Below are 7467 nucleotides of genomic sequence, written 5' to 3'. Positions count from 1 at the left end.
TTTTTTTTTTTTTTCAAAGAGACAGAGTCTTGCTGTGTCTCCCAGGCTGGAGTGCAGTGGTGTGATCATAGCTAACTGCAGTCTAGGCTCAAGAGATCGTCCTGCCTTCGCCTCCTGAGTAGCTGGGACCACAGGTGCACCACCACCACACCCAGCTAATTTTTAATTTTTTTATTTTGCAGCGATGGGGTCTCATTGTGTCATCCAGGCTGGTCTCAAGTCATTCTCCTGTCTCTGCCTCCCAAAGTGCTAGGATTACAGGCAGGAGCCACCATGCCCAGCCCATGGTCTTCTAATTGAACAGAAAGAGGAAGCGAGTCCCTGGCCACTCCTGTACCAGTCAGCGAAGTCCTGGTCTGTGGGTGTCCCTGAGTCTATTACTGGAACCATCACTTCAGCAATCTGGTCTTATAGATGGGGAAACTGAGGGCTGAGGGGGAGGCATCCAGCACAGGCTGCACAAGTGGGTGGCAAACCTACAACTGGAAGCCATGGGCGAACAGCATGAGGACAGTACCCACAGCTAGCTGCGGACAGGCATGCCTCTCCTGTGAAGGCAGGTGCTGTTTCATCCCCATTTTATGGATGCAAAAACTGAGGCTCAGGGGAATGAAGTGACCCATCCAATGTCACACAGCTTGTCTGTGGCAGAGCTGGGTTTCAACCCTAGTTGAGTCCAGAGGCCATGTTCACCACTGGGCCTTCCGATGCCAGGGGCTTAGGTTTGGTACCCCCTCCCGGCCCAGGGACTTGTGGGGCTAGGAGGGACAGCAGAGCAGGCAGTGGGTGGGCGCTGGAGTGGCTGGCTGGGGTGGGGGAGCCCACCAGGAGGCCTGGAGAGCCGAGGGCAGATCTGCTGCCAAAGCAAACGGCCCCACAGCCCCAAATTCCTGGGAACCAGCTGCGGCTCCCTGCTCTGGCCAAGAGCTCCACCCTCCTTGGCCGCCCAGCAGCAGGGGCTGGAGGGCAGGGCCAGGGCCTGCTGGGGGCCCCAGGCAGGAGGCCTTGTCCTCTCAGGACCCCCGTTCCTGAACAGGCAGCAGAACCAAGCTCTAAATCTGGGGCCCCACCCAGCTCTGCTGCTCCCTCTGCATGTGTCTCTTCAGTCTGAGCCTCATTCCCCTCATCCCAAATGGGATTATACAGGACCCCCACGCTGGGTTTCAGGGAGAAACCAATGCAGTGCTGCATATCCAATCATTATTGAGTGCTTCTCATTTGTCTGCAACGTTTAGCACGGAGAACAGTGTCCAGCACATAGTAGGTGCTTAAAACGTGCTGAATGAATCGTCGCCAGTGTGCATGAGTCCACAGTCTTTGGCCCGTCTACTGCTGTGAGGGCAGCTGAGTGGGGACTGGCCATACCTTCTATGCCCACAGACACTGCAGTCTCACCCTGAACCAGGAGAACCTGGGCTCTGCCGCCTGCCAGCCAGTGTGCACCCTAAACAAGCCTGTGCCCCTCAAAGAACCTCAGGCCTCTTCCATCCTGGGGAGTGAACACAGCTGGCCCTCACCACCTTCCAGAGCCCAACTGCATCAAAGGAAGAGCAGTAGAAGGCCCCGGGGAGGCCTGATCAACCCTGGAAGGAGCTGGCCGCAAAGATGCCTCCTCCCAGGACTGGGGAGGGAGGAGCTTATCTTGAGGCCTGGCCCAGCAGATCCCAGGAGAGGGGCCAGGGCAGGCGGCACTTCCGGGAGGAGTGGGGGGTTCACCATCCCTGGGAACCTTTGGTTCAGTAAGCAGCCCCTCCCCTCCCAAGACGGGGCACTCAGCCAACACCCCCAGACCTTTTGGGAGGGCAGACCCCCCAGGTGGGAACACAAGGGGCCCCAGGTGACCCAGCCAGGGCTGACCTCTGCTCTCTGCCATGGGGTCCTTGGGAAAGCACCTGAAGATGGGATGTGCCAGGGATCCCATTTCTGCGTGTTCACAGAGTGTGCCCCAGGGCCAGGCTGCCTGGTTACAGCCCCCTTTGCCACCGCTGGCTGTGGGAACTCAGAAGGGCCCTGCTGTCTCTGAGCCTTGGTTTTGTCGTAGGTAACACAGGAACCACGGCAATGGTCCCTGGGACTCAGGGCATCCTGCAAAGGAGGGCCTTGTTCCCATGCCTGCCACAAAGAAGGTGCCAGCTACTGGTAACCCTGAGGATTACTGTTTCTGGCCCCAGGCCGGGGGTGCCCTGCACGGCAACTTGGGCCTGCCAAGGTCACCCAGATAACTGAGGCAGAGCTGAAGCTGGAAGACGCGCCAGGGGGCTTCCCTGCCCCGCACCAGCCCAGGCTTCCTAGGAGATGCCCCACCAGATGCACTTCCTTCTCCAACGCCAGCAGGGAGGGCGACACCGGGCTCCGGGAGCCCCAGCACACACACGCACACTCACACAGATGGCCATGGCATTCCAGCTGCAGGGCCGGCCTGGCACAAAGGCCTCCCCATCCTGGTGGCTCTGGGCCCCCGCTGCAGCAGTCTCCACCCCCGCTGCCTGCCCGCTGCTGCACCTTTGTACAACTATGTCTGGTATTTTCCTGTCTGCCCAGCTTTGTGGGGGTGCTTGGAGCTATAAGCACCGCCAGCACCTGGGCCCCAGTCAGAGGAAAGCCTGCTCCGCGGCCCCCACACCTGCCCACCCACCCAGACTGGGAGGGAGGGGACCAGAGCACTGGGCCCTGCCACCCAAATCCCTGGGAGGGGCTGGCACCAGGGAGCGAGACAGGGATGCATGCCCAGCAAGGCTGGGGCACGGGCAGCCCAGGCCTTGCCAGGCAGCACTGCCGTTCTCGGTGGACCCAGCCAGAGCTATCTGGGGCCAGCAAAGGGACGGACCAGTGTCACACAGGAGGTGAATAGGCCCCCACAGCACCCCCGGATGTACAGACACCTGTGCACAAATGCAGCACACATAGGAAATGACAATAACCCCTTGCCCCAGCGCTGGGGCCGGGACTCAGGAGCCTTGGCTTACAGGGAGAGCAGGGATGAGGTCCGGTCCCCAGAGGGAGGGAAACAGCGCGCCTCCCAAGCCACGCCTGGCTGCAGGCAGGTCCCACGAGGAGCTCCTAAGTCCCGGGGGGTTGGGGACATGCCCATGGCCCACGCCTCCCCTGCCCGGGGTCAGGCACCAGGTCCACTGGGAACGGCATCCGCCAACTCTGAGAGCAGCAGTGGTAAGGCAGGCGGTGGACCTTGGCCTGCCCTCCTGCCTCGGTTCTCCAACCCACGCATTCATGCATTCCAACGCCAGGCCCTGCTAGATCGAACTGGACCTTGAGGGTGCCCCGACCAGGGTGGGGTGGGAGGAACAGTGTCGGGGCGGCTGCTCCTGCAGGGGGTCGGGCACAGATCCGAGTCAGCTTCATGGACATGGGGTGAAGAGCCTTGGGGTGGCGGGAGCCCTGCAGGCCGGCGCCCAGTCAGCATGCCTGCTGCACACCGTCCATCACCGTGACGACCCCGCGAATGGATGCCATTTTCCCCATTTTCCATGTGGGGAAACCTGCCACCATCACAGAGCCGGCAAGGAGCACAGCTAGGTTTGCCTCCAGACCCCAAAGCCCAATGCCACAGAGGCCCAGAGGCATGGCCCGGCTGACCTGCAGTGACCCTGCCAGTCATGGAGTAGAGGAGGAGGCAGGAAAGAAAGAAGCACCTCAGAGAGGCTGGGACAGAACCGAGAGGGCACTGGGGAGCCACAGAGTGCTCTACATAGAAGAGTGCCACCTGCCCTCTCAGTCCAGAGCCTCCTGCCCCCTGATGCTCCCGGGTGCCAGCTCCTCCCTCACCACCATCCACACCCTCTGTTCTCCTCCAGCCACATCCCCTTCTGCCCCCTCCTCCACCAAGTGCTCCCTGGTTCACCCTCCCCAACCTCGGCCTCTGGAGCTGCACATGGGCTGTGAGTCCAGGTACCCGAGGGCCTGCTGGGCACAGACTTGTCTCTGTCCACCCCAGCTGAAGGCAGGCCATTCCGGGGCCAAGACCTTGTCAATGCATCACTAAAGCCACAATGTCACCTGTTCACAGTGTCGTGTACACACAGCCCTGACTTTCAGCCCCAGACCTCCCCCTGGCCCTGGCATCCAGAGCCTCCTTCCAAGAAGGGAGTCTGGGAGTGGGCCGGGATACGTCTGGGACGCCGGGCAGATCCAAACCCGCTGTGGCTACTGAAGAGAAGGCCTCACCAACAGACCCCTGCCCCAGTTCCCACGGCCCCTGGCACAGAGCCCACCCCTTCCACCAGAGTGAACTGGGCAGTGGGGCAGGGAACCCAGAATGAGAAAACGAGGCCTGGGTTTCCCCATCCATAGGAGGAGGCCTGCCAAGAGGACCACCAAAGCTGCAACACCCTAACCACTCACCTTACGTGGCATGGTGGCACCTGCCCTTCACATATCCCAACACCTGGCACTCGGCGAATGAGTCCATCTCATTCATGTATTCACTCACGCGACAGACATTCCCCACCCTCACCCCCAGGTGAGGAGGGGAGGGGTAGGTATGGGGGGGTTTGCGCCTAAAGAGGAATGTGACTTGCCCAATGTCAACGCTAGAAGCAGGGGCTGGTCTCCTGACACAGACACCTCTTCCTCCCTGTCCCCGGCAAGGGACCCAGGAACAGAGCTGGACAAGGGTGGGGTGGCCCCTGGGAACCGCCCTGACCAGCGGATGGTGGGAAGGGCCCAGTTTCCCCCCAGCTCCATCTCCTGCCGCGCCTGCCCAGCCCTGGCCTCCAGCCCCAGAACAGCTGGGCAAGAACAGGCCCAGCAGGGCACCGCACACACCGGACTCCAGCTCATGCCCTCCGCCCCAGCCACCCACCCCTCTCTGCTCGCCCACTCTGCAAGAAAGCAAGTGCAGAAGCCAAGGACAGCCTCCAAAGCCACCGAGGTCCTTTTCCTTCCAAAGGGGCACACCCACTGGCGGGATCTGCGAGGCCTGGTGGCTCCAGCGTCCCTAGAACCAAGCAGGCTGACCACCAGGTGTCCTGGGGGTGCTGGGGGAGGGCGTGGCTGGCAGGGAGATGAGCGCCAGCACAGGGTTGGAGGGACTTCAGAATAGGGAGGACAATGGAGGCCCCTACAGCCTTGTGGGGAGGGGACATCCCAGCTCAGAGTCAGTCTGCCTGGAAGTTGGGGTGGGGAATGGGGGCTCTGGATGAAGGTGGGAGTGGCCCAGAGGAGAACTGGCCCAGGCAGGCTGGGACTTGCTAGACAGCCCCAGGCAGACGATGCGGGGAAGGGGAGAGACACATCGGCCCCCATCCAGACACATCGGCCCCCATCATGCCCTTGCAGTGGACGTGAGGGCAGGAGCGGAGCTGGGGGAATTCCCAGGCTGAACCGACACTTCAGGGGTCAGGGTCAGACAGCCCTAGACTCCAGTTCCCCTCTGTCCTTCCCTGATTGAGAGTGACCTCAGACTAAACCCTCAAATGTCTCAGAGTCTCAGTTTCCCCCCACCACCCTCCAACGACCTCTTGACTCCCAGGGTCCCAGCGAGGCTGCCCTGGGTGCGTGCTGCGCCAACGTTGGGGACCCTCTGTGTGATGGGCAGGACTGTTTTCCGGAGGCTCCCGGCCGAGGGCTGACTCAGTCCACTCAGCAGTCTCCGGGGCCTCTGCCGGCTTCCCACCCGCCCTTGGCCATGACTGGAGGAAGGGGCCAGGGCTGGGTCTGCGTCCCCTCCCCCGGCAGCCATCTGCCAAGGCTGGAGTCCGTGTGCACGCACATGTGACACTCACAGGCCGGCCCCTCCCCGTGGTGGGCACTACCTGGCCTCTTAGGCACGGAAGACAAAGGGCACAAGGAGCGCAAGTCACCCCCCGCCAGCCACCGAACTGGAAGAGTCTCAGCCCCTGCCCATCCCCCACCAGGGGCCACTGGAGCAGATGGGAAGCCCCCCCCCTCAGCTGGAATCACTTCCCGTCTCCGTGCCCCCCAGGCCCACTCAGCCTGGCCCCAGCGAACCAGAACCCTCTAGCCCATCTAGGGGAGTCGGGGACTGGAAGTCGAGTCCGCGGCCTCTGTGTCTGCCCAGCCTCACCCAGGGCTAAGCCAGAGCCAAGAGAGAAATGTGGGTCTCCTCCAGCCTGTGCCCTGCAGACCCCACCACCATCATCACCATGATCCCTCTCCACTTCCTAGGATCAAAGCAGTGCCCCCCACCCTGGCCCCCAGCAGACTACTAGAGGTGCTTGTTGGAAGCGTGAAGTCCCCGCCCCCAGCCACGCCTGACTTCGAATTCACCAGGGCGGGGCAGAGGCGGCCACCTCAGAAACCACGGAGAGGCAGCTAGGGCTGTGGTCCCCACACCCAGGGATGGCAGCAGGCTGGGGCAGGGCACATGTTCCCAGGGACGTGAACCTCCAGACACACATCCACATCAGGGCCTCAACCCATCTTTGTGGACCCTTTCATAGCCCCTGGGAAGGGAGGCAACTTAGGCAGAGGGTGGAGAGCATCTTTCTGGCTAGTCCCAGAGATGCCCTAGCCAACGGGGAGAGGGTCTCTTACTGCTCAATACACAAACCCGCCAAGCCCAGGATGTCCCCGACCCCTGAGAAGGACATTTATCTGGGTGAGGGGAAGACCACCCAGGATCTTCTGGAGTTCCCCTCTGGCCTGTCACCTGCTGTGAAATAAAGTAACAATTATAGCCCTGAAAAGAGGAAGGGATTCAAGGGACACTTTTCTCTGCAGCCACCCCCACCCCAATTCCACCCAGCACAGGGCCTCTCCCATGGAATCAATTTCCTCCTTGGGTGCTGGAGCCTCCTGGGCCTCCCTGCTGAGAGGCAGGAACCTTCAGAGGCAGCCTCTGGGGCTGGAGGGCAGGCCAAGCGACCCCCAGCACTGCCTCCCCGGGAGCCCTACCCCAGATGCCCCCCGAAGAGCTCCACATCTGGTCCCCCAGTCACAGCTGTCGCCACCCTCCCTCACCCAGAGATTGCCCCAAACCCTGGCTGGCACTGGCCCTCACCCCCTGGTCCAGGTGGGGAATTCAGATTCCAGGCAAGCGGAGCGGGTGGCTAGAAATACACATGGGAAATTGTTGCCGGGAAAACACATTCTTCCTCCTATACGGCTGCCCAGACCCTGAGAGGATTAGGTGGTGAGAAGACACTCCCACCGCCCAGGGCCAAGGCCAGGCCGGGAAGGAGGGTGGAGGGGAGAGTGGGGGCCTTGGAAATGGGGTCCAGGCCTCCCTCCAGGCCCCGAGAAGGGGCCCTGGGAGACCTTTGTCTTCCCCGCCTGGCCTGTTCACTCTCAGCCCCTCTACGTGTCCGCCCCGCGAGTGGAGCCCAGGCGGGGGAAGAAATCGCGGTGGCTACCCAGTCGCAGCTGGGTTTCTCAGAAACAAAAGCTTTGGGGGGACGCGGTTCACACGATTGTTTGCGATGAGGTTTTGGGATGTCTGTGGCATCCAGTTATTCATCCGGGCTCCACTCTCGGATAATTGAGAGTTGG

This window comes from Colobus angolensis, unplaced genomic scaffold (genome assembly GCF_000951035.1).
Source record: "Colobus angolensis palliatus isolate OR3802 unplaced genomic scaffold, Cang.pa_1.0 Scaffold55, whole genome shotgun sequence".
Lineage (NCBI taxonomy): Eukaryota > Metazoa > Chordata > Mammalia > Primates > Cercopithecidae > Colobus > Colobus angolensis.
Note: the sequence above shows the minus strand (reverse complement) of the source record.